Genomic DNA, 24,414 nt, shown 5'->3' with positions numbered 1-24,414 from the left:
GTGTGAGGCACATGCAGGTTACATATTATTCGAAGATTAGAATGCTGTTTTGTCATAGTTTATGTGGCCAATAGCATGGGGAAAGGGAAAGCAAAAGGACTCAGGAGGACTGGAACATTCTACCACTATCACCAGCACCCCTGGAGGAAAAAAATCCAGAAAGGACACAATTTCATTGAGTTAACAATGCAAGCTCGACTCTGTGCAAGAGGGAAGAAAAGTCAGAAAAATAAAGAGGAAACCCTCAGGATTCTCAGTTCTACATTTTGTGGCGCAGACAGGCAGCTCCCCACACCACGGTTCTGATTAGTAGTTTCATCTTTTGGTTTCCAAGATGCCAATTTAGATGATGTCAGTTTCCAGCATCGATCCCTCCTTTCAATGGCAAATTTCCACCCATTCAGTTCATTCAGTTTCCTACCTCGAAGCTGTGTGTTAAAAGAGGCAGGATGACATCCTCATGGTTAACATCACACACTGTGGACCTGAACCACCTCAGACTATCCTAGCTCTGCCAGTGAGTTGCTCTGTGACCTTAAGAAGATTCCTTAACCTCTCTGTCTCAGCTTCCTCATCTATAAAATGGGAATAATACTAGTATCTACCACTTAGGGTAACTGAAAGGATTAAACATAGTAATGCATTTAAAGAGCTTACAATGATACTTGGTAAGTGCTCAATAGTGCTTGTTATATGTTGTCAGTGTAAAAGACACACTTGCTTCTAAAAAAAGAATATCAGTTTCATAAAAAAAAAAAGAATATAGAACATCTCAATTTTTATGCTGTTACAATTTAAGAGGATATCTGGGGGGATATATTGAGTTAAGTAAAACATGACCAGAACTAATTTCACCTTTGTTACTTTTATGACTTTCAGTAACATTTTAGTGTGGCTACCAGAAAATTTAAAATACAATGTGTGACTGGCATACTGGACAGGACTGCTCTAGGAGGTTGATCTTTGGAACCTGAGATCCATCACTTTTCCTCCTTTACAGAACTGCAGATTAGATTTACTTGAATTTCACACCTGTGCTAGAGATGATTAACAGGGCAATCTCCACACCCACCAGTTCTCCACCCCTGAAGAAAGAAGCAAAGATTCACAAGGTTGTTTCTCAGGTCCTTCTTCACCTGGAGAAGACGACTATACCCATTAAAACCCACCGTGAACAATACATGGACTCCTGAGATTCTGAAGAAATAGCAGTGCCTAAATAACACCCAGAATCCTCCCTGTGCCTTCTGAAGACATCAAGAACTGAAAAGCATCAAAGCTGTTAAGTCCAATTCCTAAGCTTGTTATCTTTTTTGGAGTATCAGCGGAGCAAGCTATTCCACCTCTCTGCCCCCCTGGCTGACCACCTCTGCCAGCCACACTGCACTGTGTCCCAGGTGTGCTGTGCTCACGGATTGGCCCAGTAACCACATGCAGGGGAGCACCCCGCAGGCAAAATGCTAGAGGTTTCTGTATGTCTCTGCTCATACCGCATCTGCACCAACGCTGCTGGTGCAGTAACTTTGTTTAATAGATGAATGCCAGGGACTGCATGAACTCTTTCTTGCCTAACACACACTATCAATATTCACATTCTGCCTCATCTTCATCCACTGCAGAGTATACGTATGCTACACTGGCCTGTCATTTACTGTCTACCATGTAGGAAGCACTATTCTAGGGTTTTCACATTTCATTTTTTAATCCCCTCAACAACCTTCTGAGATATTTTACACTTTCTAACAGATAAAGATGTTGAAATCCAATTATGTGCCTGCAAAACATCTCTCTGCAGATCTGACATGTGCAGTCTTCTGTCGTCAAGGATCCCAGAACTCTAGCCAAGGGAGTGACAACCTCTCTCCACCTAAACAAGAACCTGGGCTCCAGCTTGTCCTTGGACCTGCACAAGGACTTTGGGCCCCAAGCACTGGGTATCTTGAAAATAACATCTGAAAGCATTCCAAGTGAAAAATGGTTTCTCCGGCGATTGCACTGCGAAACAGCGAAAGATGACCCTGCCTCTAAAAGACCATGATTTGCATTAAACTTCGCTGCCTTTTCTTTTTTAACATGCCCGACAGGCAGCAGTGGATCAGAAAGCCATAATCACTATTCCACTTTGGAAATTGCAGTGTCCTCCTTCCCCAAGAAGACGGACTAAAATACATAGCCAGCAGGCTCAGGGCACCAGTAAATTACACCCTCACACACCTCAGGATGTCAAAGAGGTGCTGCTCTCTCAGTAAGCATTTGCGAGAATTTGGGATAGAATGCTGAAATCCCTACCAGCCTAGAAACTCAAAGAGTCCTGAGGAATCAAACGCCAGTTTAATGACAAAGGATTTACCATTTTTATCTTTTCACATACTGGCATTATTATGGAAGATTGGGCACATGCGGAGATAATTACAACAGAGGACAGAAAAGGAAGTAAGCCAAACATGGTGAAGGTATGTTCCTGCATTCCCAAATAGGCAGATAGCTATATTGTTGCTTCAAAGGATGTAAGGGGGTACAATATTATCCAGAGTTGCTTAATGGTCACCTGATCATAAATAAACATTAAGTNTGAAGGTATGTTCCTGCATTCCCAAATAGGCAGATAGCTATATTGTTGCTTCAGAGGATGTAAGGGGGTACAATATTATCCAGAAGTTGCTTAATGGTCACCTGATCATAAATAAACATTAAGAGGTTCCCATTATATGTGCTTAATCTCAATGCCCCCTCAACGTCCTACTTTGCACAAATCACTATCCTTACTAACACTGTAATGAATTCTCTCCAGGCAACTAACTTGTTAAAATTATCACTTAAGCTGGTCTACAGAAATAACCTTCTACTTAATATTACAGATTAAAAGTCATCACACATTTTGGGGTGCCTGGATGACTCAGTCGGTTAAGAACCCAACTTCAGCTCAGGTAATGATCTCATGGTTCATGGGTTCGAGTCCCACATCCAGATTTGTGCTGACAGCTCAGCCCCTGGAGCCTGCTACAGATTCTGTGTCACCCTCTCTCTTCGCCCCTCCCCCGCTCACACGCATTCTCTCTCTCTCTCTCTCTCCCCCCCCTTCAAATAAATAAATAAATATTAAAAAACTAATGTCACCACTTTGGACTCTAGCAGTGACTACCCTCCTGATGGATTCATGTGAACCAATAATTCTAAGAAGCAAGTGTACTTTCCATGTTTTAAACATTGCGCAGTAGAACAGATAGCTTGCAAAGATGCTATTTCTTTTAAATGAGAAACATGGTAGAAGCAAACCTGCCTTTCTTCAGGAAACTCTTATTACTGTAATATTTCACCTCCAAGACTACTGCAAAAAAATTCAGTGACTCTGATCCTAAATTTTAAGGAATAGAATCTCTCATACCCACCTGGTATGAAATTAGCTTTATAAAGCTGGTCCTAAAAAAAAAATAATGGTTTCTGGAAATTTTCAGAAAAAAGAAAAAACACAGAACTGTTGAAAATGGTTACTTTTGAAATTTAAAAACTGTAAATTTAATTTCTACCTTAGAATAAAATACTGTGCTGACAGTGTAGAGCTTGCTTGGGATCCTTTCTTTCCCTCTTTCTCTCTCTGCCCCTTGCCTGCTCATGCTGTCTCTCTCCCTCTCAAAATAAATACATTCACATTAAAAAAAAGACTATTTCACTTACCTGAAGTAGGTAGAAAAGCATACTGAAATACCGGCAACTGGCTGGAAAATATTTATATAAATATATACATCAACAGGTTCTTTTAAAACCATATTCCTGGGGCACCTGGGTGGCGCAGTTGGTTAAGCGTCCTACTTCAGCGCAGTTCATGATCGCACAGCTCGTGGGTTCCAGCCCTTCGTCAGGCTCTGTGCTGACAGCTAGCTCAGAGCCTGGAGCCTGTTTCAGATTCCGTGTCTCCCTCTCTCTCTGCCCCTCCCCTGCTCATGTTCTGTCTCTCTCTGTCTCAAAAATAAATAAACTATAAAAAAAACTAAAATTTTCTCCTTCAGTAACATTAGTTTGTTATAGGTAAAATTAATAGTCATCACAAGGGGGAAAAACACAAAATTATCAGGTCAAGGCTCAGGAATGAGCCACAGGGCATTTTCTTTTGTGACGCAGTGACAAGATATATAGATGAAATAGGAGAAATAAAACTGCATTTCAGCAAGGTCCATTTCTCCTCATTTGAGAGCCTTATCAAGTGGAGATAGTTTTAAGTCAAAACCTCTTCGAAAGATGCTGAGTTGACACCTGGGAAATCTCTAATCTTTATCTGTATTACATCTTAAAAAAGGACACTTTGCAAATTAAACCAGCTTAGTTGTCGCTAACTTGAAAGAGACAGAAACACAGCAACTATCTATTCAAATAAAATGTATATGTAAGGATTTTAAAATGTGTAGGACAGAAAATGGCACAATCAGCAACAAAGAAAGTTCTGAAACTGAAAAATAACCAACTCTTCACAGTGTATTTCAATGATCTTAACAGGACCTTTGCTGTGAACTTTTTACAGCACAAGAATAATTTGCAATTCTGAACAACAACAGAAAAAGCCCTCTATTTACTGTTGACCAACATTGCAATCATGTAGGACAGAATTTAGGCTTATCTTATATAGAGCACGGGCAAGCTGGAATCACAGAAGGCAATACAATAAGCTGAGAGAATCATGTTGAATTATCCAGAAACGGACAAAGACTTGCAGGCATGAAAGGAATATGAAAGGCTTAGGAGGGAAGCAGTGTGGGAAGGTGAGGGATTTCAACTGCTATAAGAAATACTTAGTTTAGATTTACTTTAAAATCAAAGAAGAAATGGTGAATAGGACAAAAAGGGAGTCAAACCTCAACATTTTAATCTCTTAAGAGACAGCGTATGTAAGTAAGTGACCCAAGATATCTCTTGCAATTATTTGGCTCTCTGAATCCCATGGAAGGAGAATTAAGCAAAAATTTCACACAGTCCTTTTTTTCTCCTAACTGCTGCACTGATAACTCCACCAACAAATGGCTTCATTCTTTTCCAAAACATACATAATGATTTGAAATACTTTTACAAAGTTCACAGATATAGAGAGGGACAAAATAAATCAAAGAAATTGTAAGAAACAAACCATAAGATTGAATAAGCAAGTTTCATGAATTTAGGTGTATCCAGAACTANATATCTCTTGCAATTATTTGGCTCTCTGAATCCCATGGAAGGAGAATTAAGCAAAAATTTCACACAGTCCTTTTTTTCTCCTAACTGCTGCACTGATAACTCCACCAACAAATGGCTTCATTCTTTTCCAAAACATACATAATGATTTGAAATACTTTTACAAAGTTCACAGATATAGAGAGGGACAAAATAAATCAAAGAAATTGTAAGAAACAAACCATAAACAAGATTGAATAAGCAAGTTTCATGAATTTAGGTGTATCCAGAACTGAAAACGCATGGGTATAATTAGGTCTCTCCGAGGCAAGTTCTACAATTAAATAAAATTATGTCTGTTTATGTGTAATGGCGGCGGGGGGGGGGGGGGCATTACTTTATCCATCACATGTGCATCATGTACTAATTTTGTTCTTTCAACCGATTATGTGGCTCTAGAAACTGGGATCAGTCCTCACTTGCCTCTATGTCACAAAACAAAGCATTGCCTATATACAGTTGGTATTTAATAAACGTTTACTCAGACACAAGGAATTCTAATGCTTTGAATTTTACTCAGTAGCCAGGACAACGTTAAATTGTCAATGAGGTACTCTAGAGTGGATGAGATGTGGTGTTGGCCAAACTCAAAGATCAAGATGTAGCTGATTAGTAAAGTTCCCAGTGAGAAGCCCAAGAAAGACATAAGCCAAGCCAGCACAGAAATGAGCAACTGAACATTTCCAATGGACCATAGAACATAGCCTTGTGGAATGCAGGAAAGAAAGGCAACTGGTGTCACAGCAGAGGAGTAAGCAGACTGTGTAAGAGGGGCAGATTAGCAGGGTCTCAGAGGGCAGTATTCAGTCCCAGGAGATGGGAGTGAGTGTCTCTCTACAGAATGCAGAGCACCAATACAGAATAAATGAAATGCTTATCAGATGGAATGCCCCCAGGCAGGGCAAGGGAATGGAACACAGGGGCTGGTGACCACAACTAGAGCAAATTCTTGTCCGAGAGAAAAGAGAAGTTGAGTCAACAGAAGCCGAGTAACCAACCCCAACAGAACACGTAGGAGAAGAGTCCTGGTACTAAATTATCAAACCATCAAATTAAGGATTCTTCAACTTCCTTGGCTGGGAGAAAGATGGGTTCCAAATCCCAGGAGAAGGTCTGGACATACTGGACAGTTTAAAAGCTCTACATACACAAAGGGATGAGGATTCAGATTGCTCCATGAGCCCTCTGTAGACTAAACCTATGTTTTGAACATTATTTTTGTAGCAACAAGCTTAGTCACAAATACTTTTGCTGTTCTCATCAGTACTGTTTGTAGTCATCACACAGGTGAATACATGAGCAAAACTTTTTAAAAGTTCTGGGCCTAGTAATCCAAGGTCGGTAGGTTCCACCTAAGCTGAGAACAGCTTACTAATAACTTGCTTGAGTCATCAGGCTTAGATGCAGGAGGAAACACAGAATGCCAGAGTAAGCCAAGTCCTAATAAGAGTTCAGGACACCAGACATTTGCCCACAGGAAGCAGAAATGCCTCAGTGGGATTCAAGTGATTCTGCTGTGTATTTCAGCACTGAAATGCTGTTATACAGCCAGGGCTTTAAATATTCCATGCAAATAGTACACTCTCTCACAAAATATTTTCTCCCCTTCCTCCCTGTGTCTCAAGTGTTTCCCTACTGCACAATGATTAGAAATGACTTGAACATGTATAAATGCCAAAATCAAAAGGCATAAGCACTAAAACATAAGCCACAAAGATAATCCACATCCCTCTGCTCAAATTCTCTGAAATTATTCAACTAAGGGAAATTGTCTGTTTTTACTCTATAAAGTACACATATATAACAATTACATTATATATGGCTTCCTTCAGTGGTACATAGTTTACTACATACATATATATGCATATATCATACAATTTCAAGATAAGTACATCCAAATTAACATATACTGAACTTTCGATAGTCCAAGAAACACTTTACAACACCTAAAAAAAAGTGCAGATTAAAAGTTCTAAAACTGTCACCATTTACAGCCTAGAAGGGCAAATAAATAATAGTCCACAGAAATATCAGCAGACAGCAGCCCTGATACCAGATCTTTAGTAAGACCCACCACACACATGCCTCTCTTTAACAGTAGCCCGTTATTCTCCTTAACAGGAAAAAATAGTTTATTGTATTCCTTAGCACAATTGATAACTATGTACTTACTTGTTTTTTACTCATTCACTGCCTGTCTGCAGTACTTCACTCTAAGTTGCATGAGCTCAGAAAGGGGACAGTTCTGTTCACCACTAATCAACTATCACAGCACATGGTGGGGCATTCATTAAAAGTGATAGATTGATTGAATGAATTCATGAACAAACACTACTTTCTTTTAGGTTCACAGACCTTACGTCAGTCAAAGAAACTTGCCTATGAACCAAGTATGAAGTTGGCCCAGAAACCCCATAGCATGTGCCTAAAAGAAGAGTAATAGATCCAATTAAATAGACAACTGGCTAGATGGACAAAAGAGAAGATAAAACTACCACTTCACTCGTACTTAGAAATATATTTGGTGGCATTTGAGCCAATTAATATATTACTACTGACAAGACATAAAATTAAGAATCAATGAAAAAATAAAGAACAGGTTTTATTTTCATGGAATTAATGCACAAATTAAACACTGATAAATATTTGCACAACAAGAACTCACAAATAGTATTTTATCCTTTTCATTCTAGGCTATTATAATTTTACAGCCATATCTTTATTTTTAGACTCCATGAAATAGTTTAACAAAAATAAATTCTGGCAATGAAAATGAGCTGTGTTTCAAACCTACATATGCCAAACATCATACTTCCTTCCAACTGTGAATAAGGAATATTATGCGTGAAGCATTTCAAATATTTTGGTATAATTACCAATCAGGTATTATCTAATTTTAATAATTACTTCAAAAAGTTACTATCTTCAAGGAAAAATTACAATTCTATCCAAATATAAGTTAGCTATCTAACTAGAGAGTGCTCTTTCCTCTATCTACAGCCTGTTTGTTTGTTTTTTCTTTTTTGAGATCTCTGGCACTCCCCTGAGATTCAATATGGGATTGACGTTTGTTTGGACACTGGGTTAACACAGTACACCAGGCTATCTATTCTCTTTGACAAGAAGATACAGAGCAGCTATTGAAAGTCAATTTGTCCTCCAACGGAGGCAAGCGGGCATGGATGCTCCCATTTTCTTTAAATTTGTTCTTTCTTTCCTTCTTTCCTTTCTTTCTTTCTTCTCCCTCTCTCTCTCTCTCTTTCTTCTTGAGAAAGATAGAGACAGTGTGAGCAGGAGAGGAGCAGAGAGAATCTCAAGCAGGCCCCGCACTGTCAGCACAGAGCGCAACCTGGGGCTCAAACTCATGAAACTGTGAGATCATGACCTGAGCCAAAATCAAGTCAGATACTCTACCGACTGAGCTACTGACTGAGCTACCCAGGTACCCCTGGGTGCTCCAATTTTTTATAGAAGTTTGCGAACACCCCCGTCTTCCTCCACCAAGCTTGCCTGAAGAATTGCTTCTTTCTGAAGATTCAGCCCAAGGGCCCTACTTTTGCCCCCAGAGACTTGGAAAATCTTTTCACAAAAAAGTGATAGCTTTTCCCTCCTCTGGACTCCAATTTGATATATAAAAGTGCAATGGAATTCTTTGTTCACACCTATTTCTCCCCATGAGAATCTGAGCTCAGTGAATTCAAGAACCCTATGACATTCAGTCCCATATCCCTCAGGCCCAGCACATCAGTAGACATTCAAATGTTCACCTAAGGCAAAGATGAGGTCAGAAATCATGATTAATGAAAGCTCATGATTTCTCCCTCCCTTCTTCCTTCTCTCTCTCTCTCTCTCTCTCTCTCTCACACACACACACACACACACACGTTTTCAGGGCTATGGGAAGCATTTAAAATAAATTCTATCCTTAAAGATTGGTTTATATTCCAAACTCTGATCTTCAAATTCATACTTCAATAACCAAGTGAACAAAGCAATACTAAGATGTTTCTATGGAACAGCCATTCATCTATTCTAAGAGTCTCTTAGGAACTGAATTTGGGTGTGTGCAAAAGGACTGGGTGGGGTGACACACACAGTGAGAAGATTTCCACTTTTGGCACCACTTCTAAAGATGAGAATTACAGTCAACAACCCAGCAAGAAACGTCATCTACTCAGAATTAACAAGCAATTTTATCACAGGCAGACAGTCCAGTATAAATTCAACTCCACTATCCCAGGATAAGGTCATGCTGGTTTACTATATATTTCACATGCTAGTTAAGAAACTCATCTATAATATAACCCTCAAAATGTCCTTTGAATCAAGATGATGGTGACCCTGCCTACAACACCATAGCTCTGGTCCCCAGAGGAGTGAAATATGTGCTATAAAGAAGAGAGGCTTGATTTTTACACATGGTTGCTTAGCATCAAGTACTTTTATGTCAAAAGACAAATGGCACCAATGAAATAGCTTATTACAAAGGCTACCAATCAGCCCTGGAAAAGTCATGACCCAGTGCCAACTTCCCAAAGCAATTCTCTCAGTTGAATTTGATATTTATTGTTGTTATGATTTTCCACACAATGAAATCCCTCAGAACATCCTCTCCCTTGGTATTTTTTAACTCGAATACCTTGCCATCCAACCATAACTTTTTGCCTTTCCCACACTGGCAATTACAACCATTTTTCCTTTGGCCCTCAGATAGATCTATAGTTCATTCCTGAACTTTCTGCATTTTATACCTGCTGACTGATTTTTCTTAAGGTCTTTTTGTCCAGGACTTATCCTTCGCCCTTCCTTTACAAGATGATGTTCTAAGGCCTTTTCTGAGACTCACACACACACACACACACACACGTACACACACTCACACACACACTCATGCACACTCAAACAGAGTGGAGCACTCTCTCTACTCCCAAACTCCTTATTTCTGGGGCATCATTACCTGTCTCCCACTGCCAGGCCAAGGCTTTCAAAGAAAGGAAATATCCTTGACCACAACATCCAAATGACAGCAGGTCTTAATAAATGCAAGACTAACGACCAAGTGAATGAGAAACTGTTATGTGGGTGAGGAAGAATAAGAAAGCTAGAAACACTGTGATATCTGAAAGTAGGCATACTGTAGTGGTTAAGAGAGAAGACTCCAGAACAAACTGCCAGAGTTCAAACCCCAGCGTTGCCATTTTGTAGCTGTATGGCTTTGGGAAAAGTACCAACTTTATGAAATGTTAAAAGGAATAACTGAGTTAATGTACGTCAACCATTTAGAAAAGTGCATTAAACGTTCCAAACACTTTGAGTGCTGGTAATTAACATTTACACAATGAACTAGCCCTTTAAGAATCCTGGTTACTCTAAACTAATAAAACCTTTTAAGTTATTAGTAAACTAAGTTTAAACTTTTTTTTTAGTTTTCTTACTGAAAGGAAGCAAACCCACAGATAGATGCCTTGACCTCTGCCTCTGGTAATGTTGACTTCTATACATGTCTGAGTTTACCTATTATAATGAAAAGTTCATTTAACATACCTACAAAGTTAACTCAATTTATATAGAATACTTGATTTTTTAACAAATAAACTATACTCATTTTCCCCCCACAATGTTTTAGGAAAATAGGACAAGATAAGTTTTTTTAATTGTCAAATCAAAATCTCTAAACTTGGAGAGCAAATGGAAAGAGCAAAGTTGAATTTTTCTAACAAGACTGTAGGTGTGGAGGTACTGAAAAATGAATGAGAGCTTGAAACCAGATTAAGTCATAACCACAAATTCACAGCATCACATTCCTCCCTTTCTAGTCCTAGTCCTGGGCTCCTGGGAGCCAAGTAGGAAAGACCAAAGGATCAACCTTTGGCCCCAGCAGAAGGCTTATTTAGCCAGAAGAGACAGACCTGCAGAATATTTGGTCTTGGCCCTTTTTAAAACCATTGGTTCAGGGCATCTGGGTGGCTCAGTTGGCTGGGCAACTCAAAATCAGTTGATCTGGGCTCAGGTCATGATTTCACAATTCAGGAGTTCAAGCCGCACATCAAGCTCTGCAACAATAGTGCAGAGCTTGCTTGAGATTCTTTCTCTCTCTCTCCCCCTAACCAGCTGATGCTCACTTGCTCTCTCTCTCTCTCTCTCCCTCTCTCAAAATAAAGAAATAAACTTAAAAAAAAGACAACCCCCAAAAACAGAGGCTTAGTCTTAGGGCAGGGTAGACTGGTAAAAGATGATCTATACAGTATTAAAACATGATAAACTCATGACTGCTTTTTTTTTTTAACTTTTTTCTACATTTTATTTATGTTTGAGGGAGTAAGACAGAGTGTGAGTGGGGGAGGGGCAGAGAGAGAAGGAGACACAGAATCTGAAACAGGCTCCAGGCTCTGAGCTGTCAGCACAGAGCCTGATGTGGGGCTTGAACCCATGAACCGTGAGATCATGACCTGAGCCGAAGTCAGACGTTCAACCAACTGAGCCACCCAGGCACCCCATGACTGCTCTTACCCTAAGAACAGCCCCAAACAATCTTTCTCTTTTTCTGAAACCCAGGACCCAGTCCTACCTATCCCTTTGGGACCCAGGGCCAGCTCTCCAAAGACTGTCTAAATCCAATCTCCTGCATCCCAAGCTCCATTATCTCCTCTCTGCTGATGCCAGTGTTGCAGGGCAGACTCTGCAGAAAAATTCAATCTGATTATTTTCCTAGAATTGTGGTCATTAGAGAACAGGGGTTAGGTAGGTTAATGTTCTCTCCATCTTATAATGGCACTTCAACAACAGATGTGTTATTGCTACTGTGTGTTCTGGAATATGAATCATAACATGCAGCAATTATTACTGAATTACTTTTAAGTACACCACTGAAACAGAATGCCTCATTAACCAGCCATGCACTCTCCATTCACGAACTAATCATTTGAGTAGAGCACTCCAAGAAGAAGTGGGGGGAAAATTCCCAACTCAGGACCTTTACAGCTTTTTGGCACATAATTGTGGGCCCCGGCTTGTGAAATGTGGCTCTCTGATTGCAAGAGAAGCACCAAAACTCAAAATTAACCTTGACCATTACCAAACTCTGAGAATTAGTCATCAGAAAGAAATGTGCTTTGGGGTGCCTGGGTGGCTCAGCTGGTTAAGCATCGGACTCTTGATTTCGGCTCAGGTCATTATCTCATAGTGTGTGACAGGGAGCCCACATCAGACTTTATGCTGACAGTGTGGAGCCTGCTTGGGATTCTCTCTCTGCTTCTCCCCCATGCAAACTCTCTCTCTCAAAATAAATAACGATTTTTAAAATTTACTCCTCTCTTAAAAAAATAGAAATCTGCTTTTCCACTTTATATTGGACAACATAATTTAAAATGAACAAGTATAAAATACCACTTCTTAGGAGAAAAATATCCAAATGACCTCCTGTGCTTTAAATTTCTGCTAATGAATACAGAAGGAATATAAAAAGTAGAAGGCAGAAGTTTTAAAATTCTTATAATCTGATGGGGAGAACTGACCAAAAAGCAAGTTTGGAAAAATATAAGGTAGTATATAATTAACCCATTGTTAAATGGTATGATATCAATAATAAGCAGTAAACAGGCTTATTTATTAAACAAGGGTGCTATCAGTAAGGGTGGAGGTGGTAGGTTCAAGAATAACTAGTAGGAATCAAGAAAGGGAGGTGCACCCGGGTGGTTCAGTCAGTTGGGTGTCTGACTTCGCACAGGTCATGATCTCACAGTCTCTGAGCTGGGGTCCCGTGTCAGGCTCTGTGCTGACAGCTCACAGCCTGGAGCCTGTTTCAGACTCTGTATCTCCCTCTCTCTCTGCCCCTCTCCCCTTCTCTGCCTCTCAAAATAAAGACATAAAAAATTTTTTTAAAAGGGATTAAAGTACCATTTAAGATTATCCCCTAGAAATTATTTTAAGAATCTTCTGGCATCATTAAAAAATGGAAAAATATTCATCATAATCAGAAACATGTCAGGCAAACTCTGTTAGACCTAGCTTAGGTTGGAGTGTGATTGGTTTTAAGACGCTGCAGATGGGGACCCTGCCGAGATGAAAAGATATTCCACCGTGGGTGAAAGTTCCTGACGACTTGAAAGCCCCAGAGGTGTTTCAGGTCCAGACATGACTCCTGGAAGCTGTATTTGGCGTAGGTGGATCTCGAATCCAGTACATCGAGCAAGTGAGCAAAGTCATGCTTGAGCTAAAGGTTCTGGAATCCTTGGGCCTCTCTGAGGTCATGGTTTATGGCTCTTACTTGGGTCAAGTGGATGCTCCAGTCCATGGCCGAGTGGCACTGCCAACGACAGGAACGAGGGATGCTCAAGCCTGAGGATGCCACGAAAGCCCTACATCTAGGTCCTTGGATGAAGTGAAGCCAGTTTGCAACCAACTACCTGGAAGCAGGATTTAGAAAGTAGACTGGCCAGAACTGGAATGATCTGGCCTGGTGTAAAGTCTGCTCCAGCTTGGCAAGGAAAAACCAGCTGGTTTGTGGTCTCTGTCTTTGCCCCTGAGTCCTAATGTGGCTATCTATCTCCACCTCTGCCCTNTTCCCGCCCAAATTTGCTAATTAAAGAATAAAGTTTTGGGAAAAAAAAAAAAAAAAGAAACATGTCACAGATCGGATTGAGGACATTATTCTGATTTTATATTCAAGCATAAAACCTCCTAGTCCATATCACCTTGCATGGTGATCTGAAACAAGTTTAGGTTAACTCAAAGGTTTTGTTCTTCCTTATTTACTATAACCTTTATTTATTTTCAACCTTTCCCTAGGTAAGGAAAATTTCAATAAAGAATATAACAATAAAATTAGAGAAACAAACTGAAAAATTAATGTGAAAATCTAAAACTCTTCTAATATAAAACATATTTTTTATAAAAGTGGATACCAACCACGAGGCAAGCTGGGTAATGGGGATATAGAATCTCTATGAATTACTTTTGCAACTCTTGCTAGTGTGTAGTTACCTAAAACAGTTTTTTTAATCATGAAAGCAAAATTAAATGCAAATATTATAACTGTATATGTTAACTTGACTAACCATGGCAAAGTTTAAAATTTCATAGTAAGCTTCCTTGAAGCAAAAGCATAAAGCTGCCAAATTCTAAAGTAAATTTCTTAGAAGCTTTCTGGTTCTATGAAGGATGGGAAAACGTAATGGACAATGGGCTCTGCAGAAGATTCCATCTGGAAGTTCCCAACTGCCATGGTCTGAATGTTTGCATCCCTGCAGAATTCAAATATTGAATCCTAATCACCAAGGTGATGGTATTAGAAGGTGATGAGGTCAGGAGAGTGAGCCAGAATGACTGAGATCAGCACCCTTATAAAGAGAAATCAGAAAACGCCCTTGCTCCCTCCACCATTGTAAGACACAATGAGAAGACAATTAATTATCTCTGAACCAGAAAGTGGGTGTCAACAGACACCAAATCTGCCAGCACCCTGGTCTTGGACTTTCCCAGCCTCTAGAATGTGAGCAATAAACATCTGTTTGTTTATAAACCACACAGTTTCTGGTATTTCATTAGAGCAGCCTGGACACACTAAGACATGTATGCAGTCTTCAGCCAGAGAAGACAGCCTAACATTCAGGTACAGCAGTGGGAGGTGGCCACGGAACCTAAAAAAATATGGTAGCATGAGGTGATGATGGGTGCAAGTCCTATGGACACAGCAAATGTCCCTTTCTTTTAGGCAGGTTTCTGATAAGAGCTGCTTGTCAGAAAGCTGGGTACACTCTCATCTGCTCCCAGAGACTGATATTCCCTACTGCTGACAAGGACAACTCTAAACACACAAAGACCAGATTAGAAAAAGGCGAGCAGGACCTTGAGAGTCAAGTTGAGATATTTAACCAGATCTTTCCAAGCAAAGCATAAACACAAAGGTGGGGTCCCAAGGAGACCATGGCTCCAATAAGAGGGGGTTTTTTTGTACATCCACAGATTTTTCCTCTGACATTTAGATATATATTTGATTGAGCTTCTGGGAATCCACACATCGGAGGATGGCAGAAATGCTCTGAACTTCTTAAGTTTTCAGAACAGGAATAACCAGTTTCTTAATCTGACCACTGATAATTTCAAAAATATGTCTGAAGAATATCTCTTTCTGAGAGGCATGACTTCCTGGTAAGGACTCTGATGTCACTACCCCAGAAAACTGAATAAGTTGGTGAGTTATACCCAAGCATAATTCAACATTTGCTAGATTCACATGTGGGTTTAAAAGACAGATATCCTCTATCTTGACTTCTGTTTTCACCTTGAGTGTGTAAGAATGAGAGAAGATGTATGCAAAATGAGCATTACTGAAGTCCAAAGGTAAAAGAAGACTAACATATTGTTCTGGCAGTGTTTTGTCATATAAATTACTTGGCAGCATCTGGCTAAATCCATAAAGAAATTTTAAATATGTTTTGGTCACAGATCATTTCCATAAAAGCCTAATAACTACACTAAACTTTTGAAGAGTTGATTTAATTAAAATTAAATTCAACAGATATTTATTGACTGTTTATTATATATGAGGCATGAAACTAAGACCTGATAAGCCCATTTACACAAGGCTCCATGTTCAAATACCTCACAGTCAAATCAGGGAAAGGAAAGAGAAGACACCTATAAATAGCCACTGTTTTGGACTGAATTGGTTCCCTCCCCTCCCCCAACATTCATATGTTGAAGTACTAACCCTCAGTACCTTAAAATATGACTATATTTGGAGGCAGCCTTCAAAGAGGATATTACGGTTAAGTGAGATCGTATGTGTGGGCCCTTATCCAATCCGACTGGTGTCCTTCTAAGAAGAGGAAGAGCTAGCAGGGAGGTACGTGCACAGGGAAAGGCCTTCTGAGGACACAAACACAAGTATGCTAGTCAAAAAGAGAGGCCTCAGGAGAAACTATACCTGCTGACATCTTGGTCTTGGACTTCCAGCCTGCAAAACTGTGAGAAAATACATTTCTCTGGTTTAAGTGACCCAGTCTGTGGTATTTTGTTATGGCAGCCCCAGCTAATTAATATAGCTACTCTCTGGGGGAAGTCATGATACATACCATAAAAGGAAAGTTGTAGTTTATTTGATCAAAGGAATCAAGAAAGCCTTCATGGAAGAAGCCTAGGATGGTTGGGTGGAATTCTGACAACTGAAGGTGCAGGAAGAGTGCAGAAATCATTACAGGAATGAGTCAAGATCTCAAGGTGGCAAGGAGTTGACTATTTGGCAAGTAGTCAATTGCCCATGTTGGTGATGTCCTCATTTCCTGTGACCAAGGAAATAAGAACCTATTAAAGCCATACAGCAAGGGCTCTGAATGTCAGGTCCTGAATTTGGTAGAGGCAGGACTGAAAACAAAATAGAAATTATCAACTATACAGTCTTTAGGTGCAACAGGAAGGACTATTTCAGAATACGGAGAAGTGTCATATGTAGGGCAATGAAGTAAAGTGTCTTAGCTTTTCTTTTTTTAAAAAAAAACACATACACACTAACGTTCTAAGTATAACTTATTGTAAAATTCTAAGACTCGTATAATATAAACATTTCTGAAATTACATGCTTAGATACAGTGACAGGATTTCACTGCAAGCTAGTCTGAATTCTGAAGAACTTGCAAAAATAAATCCTGCTCTCTAAAAAAGTATACTACCCTGAATATCTAAATTCATGTTCATTTCATAACATCTTAGTTGTCACACCCAACACTGGAGTGATACACATCCTTCTAGGAAACTGAATAGAAAGTGATGGAAATAAACAAATCCCTCATTTGAAGCTTCCTATACTTCTAAACTTGATAGTACAAGTCAAGAAGACACCCACTCTCCCTCTGAATTGAAATTTCTACCTCAGTTAATAAATGAGAGTATTTTACAGCATTAATTACACTAGTTATTATTAGACCACCGACGATACTGTTAGATCACACTCTTGGCAACAAGACATTTATTTATACTCCCTTAATTTGCAGACCCCAGTGAAACTTAGATAATTAAAAGGGCATTTAAATACTTAAGTCATGTAAAGAACACCAGCCAAACATGTAGGTTTCCAGAGATATCAAAATAAACTAAAAACCCATTTCAGGAGCTGATTTTTAATTACATTCTTTCTATTTATTGCAGACAAATGTCAAAATACCCACGTGATTGCATTTCAATGCCCATGGACATCCAACAATTGCTAAAGAAACCATTAAAATGGATGCTATAATCCTGCCTCTTAGGGATATAATCTAGTAAAATGTAGGGGATTTTAATTTGCAGTAAATAAAGCCAGATTCCTTATTTATAAATGCTGCTAATAAGGACCAGGGATGTAAAGGTGACCAATCACTTTCAGTGTCCACCCCAGTTTTATTTATTGAGGGAGGAGGAAAGTAAACAAAATATATCCCAGCTCTAATCCCATTTCAAAAGACTGATTGATAGGAGAAGCAAGCACCTTGCCTCTCTTGAAGGATTTCTCTCAATCAGAGAAGCTTCTTTCCTTTGGGCCACATGGTGACCTCCCAGGTGGATGGCTAGGAGGCAAGGTTTCCCCAGTATAGTAGAATGGGCAAACTGGGTGCCCATGAGCATTCCAGCAGTGGCTCCAAACAGCCCTCCTCTCACCGCCATTTCCCCAAGAAAACAAAACAAAATGAAAAACAGGAGGAAGAGGCGGCCCGTTCTCAAACCACCATACATACAAGATGAAAGATCCCTGCTGATCACACATCTCTCCTCCAGTTAGGATTACAGAGGAGGCAGCACTGAGGAGTAGACCCCTGGCCAACTCAATTTCTCTGCAGCCCAAATGAAACATGGAGAAGGAAAATTTTTAAAAACATAAAATCAAGACTTCTTTTGAAGAAAATGCTGTATAGGGTCAAGCAATCCAACTGTCACATAAATGGTACCAGCCCTTATGATAGAAACTCCTGGGCCACCTGCTCTCTCAAGGTAAAACTGGTGAACTAAAAATAAGAATGTATTGATCTTTAGGGATATTGTGTCTCAGCAGAAAAGGAAGGTCCTCGGGTTTTAAGAAAGTTTAGGGAGGCTGGTTATTGAACAAATGCTACATATTTGTGAGCAACCAGGGTGCACTTCTATATAAAGCACTATTTTTCTGTTAAGCTACATTGAAATCATCTTTAAATTCAGCATTGTATCCAAAAGAAAAGTCATTTGTGGATGCCCTCCCAGAGAAGCCAAAGGACTGCCAAACATGAATAAAAGCCTCCAAGTCTCCTGATACTGGTTGATTTGTTTCATTAAAATGTAAAATAAATAAATCAACCGATAAATCAATCAATAAGTTATATATATACATGCACATGCATACAGATAACTTCAATAAAAATTAAAAAAAAACTTTAACTACTATAGTATCTTGACCCAAAACACTGTTAACACTTACAGAGCTCAATTATGATTAGAATAAAAGTCCAAGGAAATGAGCATCTCATATTGGTTTTGCAGCGACATGCACCTCCTAAGTCTATCCATATACATTGCCCATTCTGTGCATTGAGTCCCACCCATCCATCTCATCATCTTAGTCTTAAAAGACATGATGAGATTATTATATGCTGAGATATTAAATTAGATGGGATAGGGAGCAGTTTTGTGTTATTACCCCTGTTTGGGGGTCCTGACACTGGGCCTGTCCAGGGAAGAGCATGTGACAAACAGGATCTTTGGGCCACTTCATCAGCAGATGGGGCAGGGAAAGGTCAAATCTCACAACCAACACACAGAGTGGGGGATCATCCAGAAATCTCACAGCCAAGAAGATGGAGGCCCTGTTTTCAGGGGCAACTTCATCTCTGCTTGGAGTGAATTCCTGATTGCACTCCTTCAGATCAGGTACTTCCCACTGCCATCTTTCAGACACTCTCACTATGAACCTAGCATCCACCACTCAGGGAAATCAAAGTTTGACTTACCTCCCCAAGGTGAAAGGTAGACACATCTGCCTGCATCTTCCACGTTCAGATGCACTCATATCTCAGCAGAGAATTCTCATCTATGTCCCATCTATTTCTCACCTGCAAAGTCTCTCTCACCCTTTTGACATCCACCCTCGGGTCTTTCCATAGTGCAGTATAGAATATTCAGGGGAGCCACATCAGAAAAGGAATGTAGTCATTTCTGAGAAGCATCTACAGCAGGTGATGTCATCTAGGGACAGGAGGAACTGGCCCTTTCAGCTCATCCTTTCTGGGGTATCTGGTCCTACTACAGCTCAATAGCTGTTTCTTGACAGCATTCAGGTAGAAATCATGACACTAAGGAGGGATTGTGAGAACAATGGCAAAGATACAACACACTCAGCCTGGGTAGTAATGGCTTGAGGTGCGAGCAATGGACATGAAGACACTGCTTTCTGTGTGGAGGGGATAAGGGACTGCCTTAGTTCCCATTATGTCTGTCTGCTTGTCCTTAGGACATCCGTGAGAGTTCTGATTTCAGTGGTATCTTTGTCAGGCAGAGAAAAACACTTTAATTTTACAAATTCATTGAAAATCATCAGTTTAAACTTAGATCATTTACCATATACTTAGCTTCCACCTATGTGGGGTATTTTTGCTAAACATTTGTTATCACTGTATTTTAATTCTAGCCAATAACTTTTATTTTACCTATTTAGCCATCTTATGGAATTTTTCACTGAATTATTTTATTTTATTTATTCTTCAAGAGAGAGTGTGCATATGTGTGCTCAGGGGAGGGGCAGAGGGAGAGGGAGAGAGAGAATCTTAAGCTAGGTGCAGAGCCCAATCTCATGACTATGAGACCTTGGCCTAAGCCGAAATCAGGAGTCAGATGCTTAAGACTGAGCCACTGAGGCTTCCCCTCATTTTTAAATGTTCATTTATTTTTGAGAGAGAGAGCATGAGCAAGGGAGGAGCAGAGAGAGAGAGGGAGAGGGAGGGAGAGGGAGAGAGAGGGAGAGAGAGGGAGAGAGAGGGAGAGAGAGGGAGAGAGAGGGAGAGATTGGGAAAATCCCAACGAGGCTCCACACTGTCAGTGCAGAGATCGACACAGGGCTGGATCTCATGAACTACAAGATCATGTATGACCTGAGCCAAAATCAAGAGTGGGAGGCTTAACCAACTGAGCCACCCACATGTCCCAGAAAAACGATAGTATAGGGCTCAGTACTACCTACTGTTTCAGTCATCCACTGGGGATCTTGAAACATATCCCCTATGGAGAACAGGGAACTACTGTGCCAGCTTCTTCATTCATGAAAAGGAGATGAATGGTCTATATAATATTCATAATACTTCCCCAGGGCCTTTATATTTATCTTTGCCTCCAACCTGGATGAAGACTTTTCCACATTCATCAAGACGATTCCTCTCTCTGAATCAACTGTGAATGAGTAACATGGATTTTTACTAGATTTTAAAGGAAACACAACCAGGGCATTTATACCCATACAACTGCACCAAGCCCTGGATCGTATCTTTCTCTCAAATCTTTTTTTTTTCCCAGCTCCAGCTACCAGCCTGCCTGTCCTTCACCTTCCCATCTTATTGGCTTTTGTGTCCAATCAACTTGCACTTAACACAGTCTTAAGGACTGGATGGGTGATCACTGCAAGAGAACTGATTCTCAACTCAGCAAACCATAGATTTTCCGAAAAGGAAGATCCCTGGAAGGCAGTAGGGGATTACCAATAGGAAAAAAAATTACACAATTGCATATTCAATAAAAACAAGCTTGCACATAAAAAACAGCAACAAATTAGGTCAGAGGCTACAGTGAAAGGAGCCATTATTAGTGAATTCCCAAGGCAAAAGTGGGGTGTTGGCCAGTTCTAGCAGTTTAAAAACCAAAGAGATTTGTTCCTGAGTTCTCAAATACAAAGACCAGTATCTGAGGCCAGGAAGGGGAGTCTTGAGTGACCTTGTCAACGCCAGGCTAGGGGGCAGAGGGCGGCTGTGCAAAGCTCGAGGCTCCTGACAATGAGGTCAGCAGCCACCGGTGGACTAACTTCTGGACCAGTGGACTAACTTCTGGCACCAAAAATGATTTTAAAAAGGAGGCAAAAAAGGAAATCACGACCATTAAGGTAAGTAAGAGAAGGAAAAAAAATCTTTGAAAACTGATCTCTCTATATCCAACTCCGGAAAAGTCTTCCCAAAACAGAAAGTTTCAGTAAGCATGGCTTGTTCTCAACACATTTGAGTTATGAAAACTTCGTGTCAGGACTCAGCCAAAAAGCAAAACATCATTTTTTTTTACCCTTCCCACAACCAGGACCCTCACTTAACTTTCCTATATCATTAAAAGTACTACTGCTAGGGCGGGATGGGGGTGGGTGAGGGTGGGAGGAGATAGGTGAAATGGTGAATAGCATACTTATCATGAGGAGTACTGAGCAATGTATAGAATTGCTGACTCATGATATTGTACACCCAAAACTAATATAACACTCTATGTTAACTATACTGGAATTAAAATTTTAAAAATCCTATGCAAACATAAACACACGCACACACTTCTGCATGCTTAATTTAAAAAAAAAAAAAAGGTGGTAACCTATACAGTGGAATATTATTCAGCCATAAAAAGCTATGATGTACTGATTCATGCTACAAACATAGATGAACCTTGAACACATCACACTAAGTAAATGAAACGGAACACAAAAAACATAGTGTAACCTTGAACACATTATACTAAGTACATGAAGCCAAACACAAAAGACAACATAGTGTATTCTACTTACATGAAATGCCCACAACAGGCAAATCTAGAAAAACAGGAAATAAGTTACTAGTTGCCTAGAGCTGGGGGTTTGGGAGGAAATGCGGATGACTATGCTAATGGCATAGAGATTTGTTTTAGGGGGGAGGTGGTGATGAAAATGTTTTGAAACTGATTGTGCTGATGGTTGTGCAACCCTGTTAATGTACTAAAAACAACCAAAATGTACATTTTAAATAAACTGGATGGTATATGAATTTTACCTCAATACAACTGTTACTTTAAAATAACATACCATTAAAAAATGTCTAAAGTATTACTACTTTCTAAGTTTATTAGGCTCAAAACATCTGTCCACTGTCTTGGTTTTCATCTGACCATCCCCCAAGCAGGTGCCAAATGCTGAAAAGCTGACCTACCTCGTTGTGTGTCCTAAATGAGGTCATGAGCAAATGAGCCATCCTGGTCAAGTCCTCATGGCAAGGTACCTCCCAATGACTAATATTGGAAAATTTTGGTTCACTTAGTATGCAGATCTTCTAAATGTTGATGTATTTCATTACATAGTAACAAAATATCATATCAGAAAAGATTTAAAGTATTGGTACACTAGTAAGTTCACAGTGGTAGAAACAAATTTTTCAAAATTCACATTTTTGCTTGAAAGGGCAAATTTCATCATTGGCAATAACTGCTGTCAAATGCCTTGAAGTGACAGGCTAGTGTTGTTCATTTCCAAGAAAATGTCTGCCAAATAGCCAAGTCTGAATAACTATAATAGGTCAATTAGTCTTTCATGAAAAAATGGTGTTTCCCTGAAAAAAGCAACTAGTCGAGCTTGCAACCCAAACATTTGTGCAAGTGCCCCTCCTCAAGACAACTGACATTCTCTAGTATGCCCAAGTGCTTTATAAGTGCTTCCCATTCTGTCACACAGAATGTTACAAAGATGTGGTGAACCCAAGGGTTGAGATTTTTATTGCTACATCAAGGGCATTCTTAAGTGAAACTGGTATTTTTTTCTGCAGGGGCAAGATGGTGAAAAATAGGAGTACAGCTTGTGCCATGCCCTTGATTTCTGCTAAGGCACCAAAAGATTTCCCAAGCATTGCTTTTGTACCATTAACACAAATGCCAAGCCCAGCGAAAAAACCAAGGAACATCTTAGTATTCTGAAAATAGCTCTGTCTTTGCAGACGCTCCCCCAAAAGGATCTTAGGTAGACACCTAGGAGCCTGCAGACTCCACTCTGAGAACCTCTGGTTTAGATCATTAAAATTCATTCCTAATAGGCCTATCTCCAGCCATCTACACAGTGGATCATTTTTATCTCAAAATGCTACCAGATTCACTTATCTGAAGACCAAGTATAGATATCTATCCCTCCTGCCCCCATCAAAATCCTTTGAGTACTCCCCACTGAAGACAAAATTAACTACAGACTGTTACCCTGACATTAAAGATACTCTGTGAGATTGCCTAAGCTGCCTTTTCTGCCTGGCTCCTCCATCTCCTGCACACATACCCCCTGACCAGTCAAAAAGAACTTAGGTTCTCCCAGCTGGACATTTGCTTCTATAATTTCTTCTGCCCAGAATGCACCTGTCAATCCTTAAACCTGTGGTTTTCACCCCTGGCTGCTAGTGAGAATCACCTGGAGACTCTATTTAAAACTACCTATGTCTAACCCCCTCCTTTCAAAGATTTTGATTGAATTTGAACAGGGCCAGGCCTGAGAACAGGTATTTTTAGAACTTCCTACATGACACTTAGTTCAGACCCGATGAGACCATTTTATGTGCTACTGCCTGGAGGAAAGCCTTTTGGAGATCTCCCAAAGGACAGGTACACTCCCCCCTTGGGACACTTGAAGCCTATTGTTCTCACTGCCTCCACTGCACATTTCCATTCTGTCTTATAATCTATGGTTCCATTTACCCCCACTCTCAACTAAGCTGCAACATTCCTTTAAGACAACACCTTGCTGCACTTCTTTCTGCATCGCTGTAGTACTAAGCACAGCACTCTTCTCAGGACACAAACTGAACATAAGCTGTGTGTGTGTGTGTGTGTGTGTGTGTGTGTGTGTGTTAAAATACATATTACACAAAGTTTACAGTTTAACTATTTTATTTTTTAAAACTCATTTATTTTGAGAGAGAGATAGAGAGCACACGTGTATGTGAGCAGGGGAGGAGCAGAGAGAGAAGGAGAGGGAGAATCTTAAGCAGGCCCTGTGTAGTCAGCCTAGAACCCAATGTGGGGCCCAATCCCATGAACCATGAGATCATGACCTGAGCCAAAATCAGGAGTCGGATGCTCAAGTGACTGAGCTATTCAGGTGCCCCTACATTGTAACTAAAGTGTACGATTCAGTAGCAGGAAGTAGACTCACAATTTTGTCACAACCATCACCACTATCCAGTTCCAGAATTTTTTCATCACTCCAAGTGGAAACGCCATCCCCATTAGCAGTCATTCCCTATA

At 40.0% G+C, this 24,414-nt stretch overlaps 1 protein-coding gene and 1 pseudogene across 1 annotated transcript in view; one reads left to right on the top strand and one right to left on the bottom strand.

Moving 5' to 3' along the window:
• Positions 1-24,414, bottom strand: part of DOCK4 (dedicator of cytokinesis 4) — a 429,867-nt gene that overhangs the window by 319,427 nt on the left and 86,026 nt on the right.
• LOC144240695 (developmental pluripotency-associated 5 protein pseudogene) lies at positions 13,247-13,586 on the top strand (annotated as a pseudogene).

The sequence above is a fragment of the Crocuta crocuta genome, unplaced genomic scaffold, assembly GCF_008692635.1.
Source record: "Crocuta crocuta isolate KB4526 unplaced genomic scaffold, BGI_CrCroc_1.0 scaffold47, whole genome shotgun sequence".
NCBI classification, from domain to species: Eukaryota; Metazoa; Chordata; class Mammalia; order Carnivora; family Hyaenidae; genus Crocuta; species Crocuta crocuta.
This window is presented reverse-complemented; position numbering and strand designations above follow the sequence as displayed.